The 18,010-nt window shown below is 30.2% G+C and overlaps 1 long non-coding RNA gene across 1 annotated transcript; it reads right to left on the bottom strand.

Annotated features, from left to right (window-relative positions):
* Positions 1–2,931: 2,931 nt before the first annotated feature.
* LOC134699265 (uncharacterized) lies at positions 2,932–8,467 on the bottom strand. The gene is made up of 3 exons (XR_010103540.1): positions 8,328–8,467; positions 6,862–6,936; positions 2,932–4,133 (listed from the first exon to the last, which is right to left on the bottom strand). It is a non-coding gene; the product is annotated as an uncharacterized LOC134699265 (long non-coding RNA).
* Positions 8,468–18,010: the final 9,543 nt, after the last annotated feature.

The following is an 18,010-nucleotide window of genomic DNA, read 5'->3' as shown; positions in this document are numbered from 1 at the left end:
ACATAAAAACCGAAAACAGCCAAATCTAAACAGTTTCCTATTGACACTGGATGGATGCACATGTTTGCTTTTGATACTTAAATCGCTGTAGCTGAAAGATTATTCAAGTGAAATCTGGAATAGAAAATAAAATAGAAAATAAATTTTACAGTTTATTCTGATACACGATGAAGGAAAACACTAGCGTTTTCATACATTGTTTGCACTCCTATTTGAAAAAAAAGCTGAAAACAACATATGCATGGACCAAAAGCTTTAGTTTAAATCTTAAACATATAAGTTTAGGTATTTTCTAATTCCAATGCTTTGTTTTTGGTTTAATCTTTACGCTCGATTTCTCGAGCGCCACTGACAAGTTAATACGCTCATTAAGTTCTAAATATTAAGCGTGGAACTTCGATTAGTTTTCTTTTTAAATATTATAGACGATTTATTTTAAAATAGTATCTTTCAATTTAATCCATTATTTCTCAGACTTATTAAATCGTGTTTCCTTTTGTTAGAATACTACTGTATTTATCATTCGGAAGTACTAGTATTATTTTGTATACTATATTTTTTATGTTGCTCTTGTTGCACACAATTTGTGCCTGATTGTTTTGATAAACTTGACACTTGATTAGACTTGATTGAAATCATATGGAAAGTCTTTTTATCTTCTTTTCCCCGGCTTTCCCAGAGTGATTGAACCATGTCATTCGTGTGATTAAGCATTTGATTCAAGACTACTGTATGTGGGAAATAAAATTTGAATACGTTTTCTTTTTTTTGTGGGCTTAAAACAGTAATTTTACGTTCAAATTTATTTTCTTTGTGTTTGTTTTGGTGTCAACCGAACATGCTTACCATTTTTGTCAAAAGCACGTGTCATTAAAACTACATGTAGTTCAATCATACGTCTAAAGTTTCTGTCATTGGCATAGGTGTTTGAATTTGAAACTAATCACACATATCTCCCTCCTGACTGGTATCAATATCATGCTTGTAAACATAGCAATTGACAGGTGTTTTGGATTAACGTGCAGTCACTTTGCTATACGACATACATTTCGGGATACATACAATTTTGAACTGACAGCAGTGTTCTGTTGGCAACATAGGGATAAGGCGTTAGCTAATTTTACTATATAATACTATATGTATAATTAAAAATGTAACAATTTCAAAATCATTACGTTCAACAAGTTTTACCGTTGCTATTGTAATACATAAATTAAGATTACAAATTGTAAAAAATTAATAGAAAAACTTAATTTAAAAAGGGAAAAATAAGTTACCATATCACAAAAAAAAACCAACAACAGTGAAACAAAAAGACAACTAAGCTAAAAAAAAAAAAAGGGAAAAAAAAAACCAGAGTAAAAATAAAACGTTAAATTGTATCAGGTTTATGTCAAGGCATATCAGCAATGAACACAATGCATCCCGTATTGCTAGCCATAAAAAGCCCCTTAAAGTAAAGCATTTCATACAAAGAAAACAAAAGCATGAACAAACGGGCTGACCTATGTTAAAAAAAAAATGAACGAAAAACAAATACCATAGAAACCGACAGACTAAAACTTCCCACAACCATAACATTGCAGGCTTCGGTCTTAAAACAGACATTTCAAAAATTCAATCTAGTCGTCTTAAACGTGACTGCAATCGCGCAACCTTCCCATGTCCTGCACAGTGGTGATATATAGATATTCTAAAAACTTAAACACAATATACAAATCAGATAATAAATGCTTAACTGAACAGATTACTATTCAATACAAAACCATAACAAATAAAAAGACCAGAGACATACAGTACCGATAACAGAACACTAACAACTACTGGCACTTTGTAGGTATAACATTGATCATATTTTATAGATATTATTAAATGGACATCTATGAGAAAACCATGCAGATGGTGCTTTATGCAAAGTTGTTTGATTTTGATAAAACTTTGCTGAAATGTTCAGTTTGACCTTATATGAAAGTCATGCAAGTTGGAAGCCCTTACACTGCTGGTTACCATGGCAACGATAGAGATTTAGGGTATTTCCGAGTTTATTTATAGATGCATTTACTGAAATGCATAGATTTCATAGATTTCTCAAATAAAAATAAATACTATAAAACTTCTGAGTGTTTAAATACTTTAATAGCACAGATAGGATGTGTATGAAGTATAAATCACATAATTTTATTAAACATAATGATATATATAGAATTAGGGCGTGGCAAAACACATAAAGTGATAAAAAATATGGCCTTTTCATCAAATCACACTAAAACAGACACTACAGCCCAAAAGTCGCTTTTATTTACCCTTAATTTCAGACATGCATTGCATTTTCTTTGGTTCAAAATATTTTGAAGGGATTTCAGTTGCAAATTAATTTTATAGATTTTATATATCATTTAGATAGCCTCCCCCCTTTTTTTTTGGTATTTTCGCAATAAATTGAGGAAAGTCTCATATTTCAATTAAACCAAGCATTCAAAAATAAATACTTGAATTATACAAGTAATAATCGATTGTAACATGCAATATAGGTAATTCAAATAGAAAATTCAAATTGAAATGGATGTTTGTGTCACAAACAATAGCAAGCATCAGGCTTAAAAAAGGGGGGAGCTGCCAAAGACAAATTTTTTGGGGTATTTTTTTTTTATTCCAAATTCGTTAAGTACACTTGTCCTTATTACTTTAAAGAGTAAAATCAATTCATTTCTTCCTAGTAATCCCATTTTGGTTATTGCAGCTTGCTAGTTACTAAAGTTTAATTCTTGTTACTCAAAAATTATATGAAATTTTATGTCAAGTTCATCATATTGAAAAATCTTAAGTATTGACATTCAGTAGTTGTGTTTGACAGGTAAACAAAATTAAGACAGTTGCAACCTTTTACTTGCATGCTGGTAACAATATTTATACTGTACTCATTCTATTTGAGCAGTCAAAATGCGTTGACCGAACATGTATATATACAGTCACTGACGTGATATCACTTTTCCTCATGAATTATTAATAGCAATTTTCGAAATTATATTTGATTATTCATACGACCTCTTCAATCTGTTCTTGTTTCTAATGAAAACAGTTATTATTGTCTATAAGTCATTTTGGTCATGAATATCTGAGACATTGTGGATAAAATCTGAATTTCTATTGTACAAAGGGAGATAATCCAATAAAAATGCCATTATTTAAAAACCTTAAAATTGCATGTACATGTACATATTTATTTAAACTAGCATACGCTTCATTAATTTAATCAAAATACAAACATATCTCTATTTGGTTATCTGGTGAGAAAGTTAATAGTGCATTTGAGCATATACTATTGGTTTGCTTTTGTTGTAGTACTATTAAAAATCTCCTCGAAAAATGTCTAAATTTATAAATTCTCTTTTAGCATTGATAAATTTTTAAATATCTCAATCTGTATAAATGATCATAAATGTCATCTTTTTTTATAGCATTAGTATTATATTTAACAATCAATGAAGATGATACAACAACACTAAATGGTGCTGTAACATTCAAGAATAATATTATTTTACATGTTATAAACATACATAAAAGTTAAATTCGAATTGACTTAGCAGCACAAAACAATCGTTTCATTTGGTATGGAATTTAGGGAAGTATTAAACTGTTTCCATACTATCTGATACAAAATTTCATGCATGTAACTACATGAACTACAAAAGGTAATTTAGTAATAATTCAATCAATGAAACTAGTTAGTCAATCTAAGTAACTTGTAATCTTCTTGATTGTCTTCAATATTGATGACCTTTTAATACAGAAGTATCTTCTTCGCTGATGAGAAATCTCTCCTGATGGTGAGACAGTGAGAACACACTATATATCCTTGCAAATCAATCTCTATCTCATTTGTGTTGCAACTGTGTGTTGACTTGGTTGTTTTTAAACCTTCGGTGAGATTCACATTGTCGTTTTTTTTCTTCTTTTTTTTTAAAGCATATTTATTTCAATTTATTTTTGTTTGAGCTTGCAATTTTTTAACACCAAAGAATCCATAATATTATCCAAGTTTGTCTCCATCATAAACATATTTATCAATTAAGATGTGTCTCAGCAATCTGTCTTCTTTCATGAACTCCAGTTATTTTTGGATCACCAAATGTCTATAAAAATAACAAGAAAATAATTGTTATCCATTAAATGATTGAAATTTCCTAAAAAGAAATTAATAATTAACTTGGTCTTAGAGTAAAATGTGTTTCAATTATCAAAACTCTGACATTCCAGTACATAGAATAAGAAATAAAGTATACTAGCTAAAAATCGACCTAAATTTGAATTTTTTTTCTATTCCAAGCTGTGTTAAAATTGATTTTAATGAAGTTAATTTTGCAGATTTCATCTTGCATTTATGACAATACAAAAATAGGGAGATGAGTATTGATTGCCAATGTGACAAATATCCACAAAAGTTCAAATGAAATGAATGTAAGGCCCCTGTACAACCTTCAACAATGAGAATAACACAGCTCAAGGGTACATTCTATTAATACAACCAGAGAGAGTGCACCTTATAATATAGACACTACATTCAAACTTGATCCACATGATACAGTTCCGAATTTGGATTGTGATGAATTATTTGACACATCAAACATGTAGGTTTCTGACACAGAATACATGTGGTAAAAGAACTGATGACTTTGAAATTGGACTTCTGCCAATATTCAAAATCTAAAATCTGACATGATTAGACAAGTCAAATGATAAGATTTCAAAGAATACCATGCATATATTCAAATTTTGATGATTTTAAACAAACTTTAGTTTATTTGGACACCAATTTGGATCAACTTGAAAACTGAGCCCAAATCATAAATCTTTTAAAACATTGTAAATGCATGACAACATTTAGCATAGAAAAAAAAACCTTCAATAATATTTTAATAAACTAACAAAGATTTTTTTTGCCCTGGTGATCTTTTGTTCAATTTAAAAACAACCAGATGCTCCGCACAATACTTAATATAATAATTTTGAATCCTGATTTGGACCAACTTGAAAACTGGGCCCATAATAAAAAATCTTAGTATATGTTTAGATTCAGCATATCAAAGAAGCCCAAGAATTTATTTTTTGTTAAAATCAAACTTAGTTTAATTTTGGACCCTTTTGACCTTAATGTAGACCAATTTGAAAACGGGTCAAAAAATAGATTTGGCATATTAGCAATGAACCCCAATCATTCAATTTTTGATGAAATCAAACAAAGTTTAGTTTTGGACTCTTTGGGCCCCTTATTCCCAAACTGTTAGGACAAAACATCAAAAAATCAATCCCAACCTTCCCTTTATAGTCATTAATCTTGTGTTCAAATATCAAAGATTTCTATTTACTTATACTAAAGTTATGGTCCGAAAACCAGAAAAATGCTTATTTGGGCCCCTAATTCCTAAACTGTTGGGATCTGAACTCCCAAAATTAATTCCAACCTTCCTTTTGTGTTCAAATTTCATTGATTGCTATTCACTTATACTAAAGTTATTGTGCAAAAACCAAGAATAATGCTTATTTGGGCCCTTTTTTGGCCCCTAATTCCTAAACAGTTAGAACCAAACTCCCATAATCAATCCAAAACCTGCCTTTTGTGTTCATAAACCTTCTGTCAAAATTTCATAGATTTCTATTTACTTAAACTAAAGATACATGTATAGTGTGAAAACCAAGAAAATGCTTATTTGGGTCCTTGTTGGCCCCTAATTCGTAAACTGTTGGGACCAAAACTTACAAAATCAATCCCAACCTTCCTTTTATGGTCATAATCCTTGTGTATACATTTCATAGATTTCTATTTACCTAAACTAAAGTAATAGTGCGAAAACCAAAAGTATTCGGCATAGACACCAACGTGAGACCAATATACATGTACAACCAGAAATTTCAAATTTTTGCGGTCCTATAAAAATTAAAATTCTGACTTCAACACAATGTACAATACACAGTTTAATTTTGTTTTATGAAATCAAGTTTAATTTTGGACCCTTTTGACCCTACAGCTAATATGGACCAATTTAAAAAAAAGCCTGCAAAAGGTTTGAAATTGATAAGCATTGAAAACAAATACATAATTAATTTTACAGCTAATTTCCTACAGCATGTTAATCTAAGACTTTGGTTAACTTGCAAGGTTTGATTGTATATTGCAATTGGCATAACGTCACATCAAATTTAAAAGTACTACATAACGGTTCAAATATGCTTATACATATTTTTTGAAGATATCAACCTTAATTACAAAACTTGAATTAATATTTATAAAAACAGACCAAGCAAATCTACCAAAGTTTAACTCCATGCATTAGGAAAATAACTGCAATAATGCTCAATGTGCTTTTTCAAAAATGAAAAATACAAATGTAGTCTTCATGTTTACAATATGCAATTATACTATAAATGAGGATCTGTCAAGCTAACAAGAATAGATATTTATTTTCAGGTTTAATTCTTATGAAGAGAACAAATAAATGATTATATATAGTAATGAAATTTTTGTTGTATATATTGTACTGGTATGGCCCTTAATTGATCATAAAATAAGAATTTAAGTGTTCTGTGTGTTATTTTTACCTTTTTTTTTTTTAACAGATTCAACTTTTAAAATTGAAGGATTAATCTAATTATCGAATTTATTGATTATTTCTCTTATTTTTACAATAACAAAATATTTAATGTAACTGGTCAATTTCCAATTTCTATACATGATTATATTTCACAAATAATGCCACAACACAGACCTGTCTTATTTGCAGTCTATTTTAATTTAGCAGTCTCTTGTTGTGACTTGTTTGGTTCATTTTATTCTATCAATTATCAATTATATCATATATTTACCTAGTATGTTATCTCATATCTGCTTTCATTTTAACATTATTTTTTTTCTTTTCCATCTTCAATTTCAACATTAACCTGTTGATAAGAAATAAAATATTGTATATTAGTGCATTTGCATGATCAGTACAATGAGTTACATCTACATGTACATTGTACATTGAGTTGGCTTAACATATGGGTTATTGGAAAACAAGTTTTGTAGATACAATGTAAGATAATTAATTTGTGTGAATGACATTAAATGCTATAATATCAATCACATCATCAAGTAATTCGTTTCTTCAGTATTGTTATTTTGAAGTGGTTTTATCTGATGAGTAATCTGTAATGTTATAATCTCATGTTGCCGCTTCTGGGCACTTTAATTTAATATACATTTGTAAGAATATTCTATTCAGATTCTATTCTATTAACTGATCTATAGAAGAAAATACATGTACAAGTTCTCCATGTGTATAACTGTGATAAATAAAGTGCACTAAGGAAATGTAAAAAAAAGTCTCACAGTAACCAATTTTAAGAAAGAAAAAATAAACAGCTTATAGTCTGTAAAACATTTTTATGAGTTTGAGAACCATATTGTATCAATCTACAAATGTATTTGCATTGTGCAATGACGAATGTACATGTACATGTAGTATTGGTAAAAGGAAATTCCGAATGAATAAAGACAGGAAATTCACATTTTTTTGGGAGCTATATTGTGACTTTAACAGTGCTTAATCAAAATCTGTCACAAAAATCTTTAGGGTAGGGGATAAAAATAATGGTAGGTACATGTAAAAGTAGTGCAGTTAACACACATACAAATGTACTTTTTAGTTGGCCTAAATGTACAGTAGTTTTTGTATGTTCATCATGTTTATGTTATTTATATGTGTTTCTCATTTCTCCTTTTGTAATATAGATTAGACCATTGATTTTTCGGTTCGAAGGGTTTTACACTAGTATTTTAGGGGCCCTTTAACATGTTTACAGCTTTTTGTTTGGTGTGAGCCAACTAAAGGCTCTTTGTTGAAGGCCGTACATTGACTTATAATGGTTTACTTTTAAAAATTGTTATTTGGACGGATAGTTGTCTTATAAATCATTTAGTTTCAAAAGAATTTAAAATCATTCTAAATGTTAGTCCAAATAATTATGACGTCTTGAAAGGCTATTATAATTTTTTTCTTTGACGCCTTACTTCGACGTCATAATGCATGAAGTAAGGCGTCAAAGAAAAAAATTATAATAGCCTTTCAAGACGTCATAATTATTTGGACTATCTAAATGTATGTTAATTAAAATTAAATCAGTATTTGCTTCAAGAAAATTATGTAAATACCCCCCTTTTTTCCCGTCAAAGACAAATGGTCAACGCTCTTCTTCCTTTATTTAAAAGTTAAATGTGATGTTTCTACAGTAGGTCTTTTTATGGCGTCAAATAGCTTTTTCTTACCAAAAATTTTTTTTAACAAACTTACCAGAACCAACTGCATGAAACTGCAAGTTTTGCTTTGGAATTTCTGTTGCTAGATTTGGATCATGCAAGGATGGCAGCAACTCATTTTGTCTTCTGCAATCCAACTCCTGTATGTGTGCAGCATATGCATTTTAAAATGTGAGTCCGAAATCTAGACACGATAGCGACAGTCTAGCCTCAGGCTCATGTCATGACGACTCATGTCTAGACTATCTGATTAGGAACAGACTTATCCCAGTGGCAGTGGAAATGTCTTTGCCACATGGTTTGCTATGTCTTTGTTACACTCTTCCAAAAAAAAATAAGTCTTTGGCTACACCATATTCATAAAAAAAAATACCAATTTTGTCTATCCTTCTGCACATTTGTTGATTTCCCTCCTTTTGTTATTGACAGTAAATCTACCTTTTATTGTGAAGAGTTTTACAAAGGGAGATAATTTTAGCTATATTTTTTCAGTTTTTCATCTTATATTCAAATAAGCTTATATCAATTTGCAACCAAATTCCCTTTAAGGAATACTAGTTTGGAGTGAACCATTATGTTTAACAAAATATTTTTTTCATTTTGAGTGACTTTTGAGGTTTTATGGACATTTTCGGTGCAGGCTGAATTCAAATTTCAGAAAAACACATTTATGTCAATATCAATAAAAATAAAAATAAAGGTTGAAATAAGATTCAAATTACAGTTTAATTTAGTACAAAGTCTAAATTTTAAGTCAAAACAAAATTTGTTGTCATATAATGCTTGGAACTATTCAATAAAAAAAAAACCAAAAATGTACATTTTCAACAACATTTTCCAGCAAATTAGGTACTAAAACAGAATTACCCTGTATTCACATAATTTGAGATAAATTGTCATTTTTCAACCATAGAACTATTAGATGTACTTAATACTTTACTAGGAACCCAAAATCAGCTGAAAATCCCACAACCCCTTTCATAATTTTTTTTGGATTTTGCATGGTTTTCTCGTAGACATACATTTAAGCATCTATTGATTTCAATGCAAATATAGGTAATAAAACGTGACCTTGTTGTGAACTTTAAATGACGAGGGCAATGTTCCAACCGAATACAACAGTAAATTACACGAGAGAAGTTTAACAAACTGATCGGTTAAAATGCATAAAGATTAGATTTTAACTCATCTCAAAAAGACAAGATTAATTGATACACGACACCCAATCACGCCTACGAAATCCAATCATTGCCAATATATCGTTTTCATTTACACTTCCATATAATTAAACATGTAGGTAGGTATTAACGTTAACACGTTTACAAAACCAAAACAGTACGAAATTTTTCCTGCAATCCGATTGGTGAATTAAGCCTACAGTGTACTATAAATATAACTAATAGTTGAGGGAAAACATTATAAGTAACAGCCTTCTTTAAAGTTGTTGGAAGCATCAGTCGTTGTTAAAATGGATCTTTCAGCTGGAATTGCGATGATGTTTAAAAAACATGAAAGATTCTCCTGTGACAAACATTTACAAAAAGATTGGATGGAAATTTTCAATTCAATTTTGAAAGCTGATTCCGTGAACACGAAGCGTCTTCTAGAGAAACAGTTGGATGTTGATATTAAAACCAATCTCAAAACTACGATATTAATGTTAGTATGTAAAACATTTCCCGCCAATAAGGAAGATGACGTATATTCGTTAGCTGTGTATTTGCTTAATAGAGGAGTCAATGTGGACGAAGTTGATGTATTTGGAAAGACGGCTATACACTATGCAGAAAACAATGGATTTTCAAAAACTACAAAATTACTTCTGTCGTGTGCATTGATTGGTCAATTCAACCTCAGTTGACCGAAAACAAGTATCATATCATATAAACATTCCGGGAGATGCCACAACATGCCGACAAATATTTATTTAAGGATTTTCATTACTTCATTGCTCATAGAAAAACAGGTTGACCTTTTAGAGACTAGGATTCATATGTTTCTCAATTATATAGATAGGTGATATATCAATTTTTTAACAGCTTCTAGATCACCAAAAGTCAATATTTGTATACTATTATATTTCTTTTTACATATATGTACATGTATATGCATTTGTCTGTTTGATCAACATATTATATATTTTATCATTATTTTCAAATCAAAGTATTTACATTGTATATCTAAATATTCAAATAAAAGTTTATATTTATTCTGGAGTGGTTTTATTTAACATACCAAAAAAATGCACTCGAACTGCATGATACATTAGGTTGATTGTTAAAAAAACAGTGTTTTATACATTCAACAACAATGAAGGTCACCCAAAATGCTCATTCATTTTCATGCATTTCTTTGTTGTGATGATATAATGTCAGGTAAGGGTGGAGGTTGGTACACATGTACCTATAAGAACATTTAAACTCGATGAATTTGTTCATAACGGTCCAAATTTTAGGAAGCTGATGTTCAGTAGTTGTCGTGTCTTGATGTGGTTCATAAGTTGTTAATATTATAGAACAATTGTTTGTTTTCCCGTTTGGATGATTTTATACTTGTAATTTGTGGAGTCCTTTATAGCTTGCTGTTCTGCGGGATCCAAGGTCCTGGTCGAAGACCGTACTTTGACATATGCCGGTTTATTTATACAAATTGTGACATGGATGGAGAGTTGTCATATTGGGTCTCATACCACATCCTTTTGTATTTATTAATTGGAGTTGAACATACAATAATTCGAATAGATGTAATCATATTGTGTTTGAATTACCAATGTGGTTCACAGTAAGAGCTTAAATTGTTAACAATTTTACATGCATTTTATAATTAGTTTTCTAGTTAATCGGACCCTTATTGTATTTAAATGAATGTGAAACATTCCAAAAAAAATCGTTTTTGTCACTTTGGGTTTCAAATATTTTAAAAAGACAAATGCATAAAATAAAAGCGTTTTCTTATTCAAAAATATGAAACGTATTATATTAGATAGATAACGCCGATATTACTTTACGAAAAATTGTCGACACTGAACAAAACATATTAATATGATTAATTCAAACTCATTAAATTATTTATGATTTGATTTTTTTTATCGAACTCGTATTTTAAAACATGTCTATCAAGAATGCCTTCCATTCAGGAATCGCAAACACGAAGTGTGTTATACAAACAAAAATAAGAATAATTACTTTTTCCGCCAGTGTTGATATTAAAGGGGTTGCTACTGTGCCTTTCTTTGTTTGTATTTCATTGTAAGTGTGTTATGTGTTACTCGGAAATTCTAAAGGGCTACTTATAAAATTATCATACAACGAACATCTTCACAAATCTCATCCAAAGTTTCTTTTGTGCGTTTCCCAGCATCCTAATGTTCGACTATATCAGCCATTACTCGTTTACTTGTACGTACGTATCATACACATTCGTGGAAATAGAAAGATCTCCTTTGACAAAATACAAAATATTGTAAATAAAGGCAACTTTAGTATACTGCTGTTCAAAACTCATAAATCCATGGACAAACAAAAATTCGGGGTAACAAACTTAAACTGAGGGAAACGCATTCAATAATAGAGGAAAACAATGACACAACATCAACATGTAACACACACAGACAAAGACTAACCCTTAGACAAAATCTTAGTCTTGTTTTCCAGCACTGTCATGAAGTTCATAGAGTTGTCTCCTAAAACCGTTAGTATTCTTCGATGTTCAATATGTTCGTGTGAGTCTGTCTACGTAATTTTTCGATAACGTTTTTTTTCAAGATAGTCAGATTTGTCTGCATTAGGCTTTTGTACAGAGATTTAATTACGTTAGACTATATTGTTTTTCGTTGTCCCCTGCCATATCCATATGAGTTGTCCATAAGAAGGTCGTTTCGATCTTTCAGCGTTAGGTATCGATGACAAAAGTTAATGTCTTATTGCGGTCATTTGGTACTTTGTGTCTCCTTTTTGTTGTTGAAGGTTTTGAGTGCATTGTATCGATCTTATAAGTTAAGCCCTTTTTATTTTTTTTGGTATTATGTTATACGTTTTGTTTTAAAAAAAAATTCAGAGAGGTTATTGTCTGCTCGATAGTCCGGTTGTAGTCTCGTTGATACATTCCCCATTTTCATTCTCATTTTTATGATATAGTTTTTTGATAAAAAGAGATACTAGTAAACACAAATTGAAAAAGCCGTATGCTTCAAATTTTGTTTTTGATTCAAAACCCAACATTAATAAGGATTAATAGAAAACGAAATTTCATTTATTTGTTCTGTCTAAAAATAAGGTATATCAACAAATTCGTTTGAAAACAGTACTGTCATACTGCTTTCAAATATAACGTTATACGTATCATGGATGAGTGAATTTGATATCTACTGTTTACAAAAGTAAAAATATAGCATAAGATAAAAGGTTCGTACTCTAATTCGACGCACATGTTTGAAACATCATACGTTCACTCTAAAAAAAAAAGATCCAATAAAACGAATGAGAATAATGTGACTTATAGCCAATTAACATGATATGATATCTGACAAATATGCGGATTAACAAGGTGTCTGAAATTAAAAGCTGTCAAGTAACAAGAAACGTAGCATGAATGTGGGATATCGAATCGATCTTCACATGTGTTTTCTGACAACGAACACGTTTGCAGCCTTAATTATCCGGAATCAAAACATAAAGGACAATAGGAAAAAAAATTAAAAAAATAGAAGGAAGAACAATATAGAGAAAAAATCAACCTCTCATGTTTAGACAAAAAAATAATACCATCTCTACATGTAATTAGCATTTAGTAATTTGCAAAAATCAAGACGATAAAAACATTTGATAGCTAACCTAATTAGGTAAAGATTTCAAAATACAAATTCGATATTCGATTGAATAGTCAAATCTGAATATGTTTCAGTTTTGTGAATTTGAAGTGTTGTTTTTCGCACGGCAACATCGAAGTCATCTATTTCATATGATACTCGTATTTATCCTGCAATTGGGTGTTCTGCTGTTCTACTATACAGATACAGCCCCACATATATCACTATGCTGTATCTGTATACTATACAGATATCGCTTAAATGCTCCGCCCACTGCAGGACTGACTATTGTATCAACATGTGTGACCTCATAATTTGTATTGCAGTCCTATTCCAATGACGTATTAATTGCGAATTAACGGTTACTTTTATACGGTCGTTTGTTTTCAAACATTTCTTTAGAGCAATAAAAATCACACCAAATTTCTCATTACAACAGTCTTTTCTACGATGACAACAATCGATTTCAAAACTTGAATGTGTATGATTGTGTAAAAAAAACAACCATGAAATTTCAGCATGCATGTTTAGTGAATGTCAAATGAAGCGTAGTACAACTCATACACTCCTGTTTCATATTGGACAATGCTTTGTTATTTGTTTTTACTGTTTAAATTAGTTGTTTTGTTAAAATAGATAATTATTAACCTTGAGCATTGTACTATTGTTAACCATTCGAGATTCTTTTTTTTCGAACCCGTCTTTAGCTGAAAATGTGATTACTGTATCGTATTATTACACGTGCCTCAATGGATTTCAAATCGAACATAAATGCAAAACGGGTGTTTTTGTGTCTTTCAAAACACAAATAATATACAGAAGTAAATGCAGGATAAAGACAATAATAAAATCAACGGTACCAATTTTGTTGCACCAGATGCGCATTTCGACAATACATGTCTCTTCAATAACTGTTTAGTGTCTTCAAATGTCAGCTGTATTTGTACTCGGCTCGACACAGTTGTAGTAGCTCGTTAAAAGCCCGCATAATCCTTGTTTCCTAGCCTCGTACAAATACAGCTGATATTTAAAGACACGAGACAGTTATTGTCTATATATTTACACAAAAGAAAGCACTTCTATTAATTTTCCTAGTCATGATATCAACTTTTGATAGGCTATAGTTGAACATTATAAGGATATCTGTGTAATAAAGGCAACAGTAGTATATCGATGTTCAAAACTCATAAATCGATAGATAAAAAAACAAATCCGGGTCATTAACCAAATCCGAGGGAAACGCATTAAATACAAGAAAATGACGACACAGCATTAAAATGTTACACACACAGAAACGAAATAAGCATTTAAATATTTCAAAAAGATCAGGTTTGTTTTACTTATTGCTGTATTCAATTGTTGTTTTCAATTATCTTTAAATGAATAATTTATGTTCAAATATTTTATACACAACTACATTTGACACAAAAAAAATACTTTTGAACCCACTTTGTTTAAAACGAATACCACATACGAGTAAAGACGTACATTAAAAGTATTGTAGCTGTTTGATATGATAACATCCAGGAAGGTGACTAAAAGATATCTTTCAAGCTGTACATATTTTGAACTGATTTCATAATATATAAGAAAGTAAAATAGAAAGGATTTTTGTTTTGGGATCTATTCTAGATTAACAAAGTCAGCTCTCCTTAATGAAAGTGAAAAAAAGTATAATAACACATACAATACCGTCTCAGAAAAAGATTCAAAACGAAATGCCGTAGTTAAATGACATAATGAAAACCTCAAACACATCATACGAACAGGTAACAACTGTCATATTTCTGATTTAGTACAGGTATTTCTTTTGCAGAAATGGGCAATAAACCCTGGTTTTGTAGCCAGCTTAACTTGTCACTAGTATGACAGTCGAATACCATCCCATTATATTATCGTGAAAAGGACAAAGATACATAACAGGTTACAGCCCACATTGTTATATAATCTTAATTAATATAAAACCAAATAAATATGTAAAAAAGAAACAAACGTCCAATTCATAAAAACCTTGAATGGTCATATCAGAAACAAATTATCAAGATAACTTAAATTATGCATTTTTTGTGTGTTTCTGTCCAAAGTTTCGGTTCTTGAACCATTTCGTTTGAAAACAAGAGTGTTCAAATATTGTTTTTAAACATGATACAGTTTGTACCTGTTAAAACGTGATGTCGACTGTACATGTTTAACAAAGACTGTAACCTATGATAAAGATATCACACTATAATTCTGTGCACGTTTCTAGATCTTAAACTTGACAGCTGCATTCAAAATGAAAATGATTCTATTGAAATAATTAGAAGCCTGCGATTTATATTAAATTATCAGATTTGATATCTGACAAATATACACATTAACAAAGTGTCTGAAATTAAAGGCTTCAACGTATCAGATATACGTTTTAACGATTTGATTTTTACAACAAGTGCTTCCTGTAAACGAGCACGTTTGTTGCCTAAAAATGGGGAATCAGATAATATGAGACACTGGAACCTCCGATGCCGAATGCAAAGATAGAAGTAGTACGTGCTAAATCAGGGAGCTAAAATTTACGCTTCATCTCTAAACAAAAAGAAATGATATGATAAAAAAAACCAGAGAGCACAATATTAATTCGAATCCATCTGTACATGGAAGTCTATCTCCTCATTGGTGAAAATACGAATTTGTAGACTGGCTTCCGTCTCAAACAAATGTATAGTCAAGGTAATATTTACAGGAAAAATATTCTTTAAACGGACCCGAACTTATATATATAGGAAGCTCCCTTTATAAAGACACCTGGCAATTGCTTTAATGTATGTTCTGAACCAAACATGAGGTCTACATTGAATATTGATAATCTATTAAATGGAGTTTTCATAACATTTAGAAAAGAGATAATCAAATTGATGTACTATTTGTATTACAAAAAAGCAATTCATCATGAGGATTTTGGGGTTCAGCCTTTTTTATATATATATCTTTTACATCCTCTTCCATTACTAGACATAGAAAGGTTACTCAAAAAACAAAGAATACAAGGTCATTTAAATCAGTTGTAATTGTTAATCAAATGATGAATTGTTTTTTGTTTTTTTTTATAATTTTTATGTAAGGAGTACGGTTGATGTACAATGTGTTTATTCACAAGGCTGTCATGATGATTTGTTTCAAACATTTTACAAAGCGTGTGTCTGTTAGAGTTTGAATTCCACTGTTCACCATAAAAATTATCGTAAGTAAAAGATTGACAGAACTTATTCACATATTTTCAAGCTTTCATTAAACATTGTTAAATCATTACACATGTTAAACTAGAAAATGGTCCAAAGGCAAGAGAAGCATGTTATTAACAGATATATTTAAGAAAATGTCTCACACTAAACTTTAAACCAAAAAGAATCATTGCAACCATGTAGCACTTATCCATTCAATTTTTTATAAAATGTTTTAAAATTTTAGATTATTGGATTTTTTAAAATATCACATTTCTATTTTTTTTTAAATATCACATTTCTAATTTTTTTTAAATATCACATTTCTATTTTTTTTAAACTTTCACCAATTATTTGATAGTTAAAGAATTTGATCAAACTTTAAAAGGTACTAAAATTAACGTGCCTTTTTGATTATTTCGCTTTTTGAAAGTTTGATTGTATAAAATTTTTGATTGATATCAAAAATAGAAAACCAGCAAAAAGAGAGGTGTCTTAAAGTGCGGAATAGAACACAAAATAGGAACGAAACGGAACGAAACGAACAGAGATGAAAACAAAATGAACAGTTACCGTTACTTTAGGTAATGTATTAAATAAAACCAGAGGAAATTGGATAGTAGAATAATATTTTTCAAAAGCAGAAACTTCATTTAAAAACAAATGGGATATCAGTTCCGATAACAGTATTCTAGAAATTTGCATCTATTGAGTAAAACAAAATGTTAATCCTATTTAAACCTGCACCAAACAATTAATTAGGTTTACGTTTTACAAAACTATAACATAAGATTAGTATTGCAGATAAAAAAATCAGAACTATTAAGTTTCCCAGCTGCAATTATTCGAAAGTAATGCCAAATAGTTTGGTAGTGTTGAGTATGGATACATTTTTTGTTTTGCTTTACGATTTAAGACTATCTGTAATCATGTCGGAAGATGAAATTATTGAATGCACATTTTGAACGATCATCTATAACCTTTTATCGTCTATTTCGGTATTTGTAAATTATCATCCGGATACATGTCAGCGCTTCGGATGCATTCAATTTTTAATGTTTTGTTTTTCATGTTTTATCGATAGCTGGGATGTGTGCTTTGATTCCAATTTGATGAAGAAGAAAACATTCTATATCTAGATTTTCCCCATACCTTATACATGTTATATAGTGTTAAATTTGTACAAAATTTTTATTGATAGTATGGGAAAATGGAATAAAATTCTTTGCGAAAAAAAGTAAGACTATGACAAAAAAACATCCCCCTTTCCCTTGAAGATGGAATGATGCCCAGTTATCCACGTCTTTTTTTAAATATCGAATCTGATGAAACGGAACTTTTTGTTATAAGGGCTAGTTTCGTATTTTTTATTGATCGCACGACAATCATCTTTGTGCAAAACGCAAGTACGCAGCGATGTCTAGTCAGAATGAGGCGTGTAGAAAGAATGACAAGCTCTCTTCACGTTAAGAACCCCTGCAGTAACTTGGTTTTTTTTCTCCAAGGCAATGTCTCTATCCAATATACCCACATTTGCCAGTAATTACAATTGCATATCTTCATCCTGAACAGACTCTTACAGGACCTGCATATTGTATGTATTGTTAATTTGTTATCGTCCTAAACATGCATGATATATTTGCGACTGGCAACAATCAATCATTTAACATGGATTGTTTAAATACAAGTTACAAAGACAATTAGGTTTAA

This window comes from Mytilus trossulus, unplaced genomic scaffold, assembly GCF_036588685.1.
Source record: "Mytilus trossulus isolate FHL-02 unplaced genomic scaffold, PNRI_Mtr1.1.1.hap1 h1tg000050l__unscaffolded, whole genome shotgun sequence".
Classification (NCBI taxonomy): domain Eukaryota; kingdom Metazoa; phylum Mollusca; class Bivalvia; order Mytilida; family Mytilidae; genus Mytilus; species Mytilus trossulus.
The sequence above is the reverse complement of the archived record's forward strand: the minus strand, read 5'-3'. Positions and strand labels throughout refer to the sequence as shown.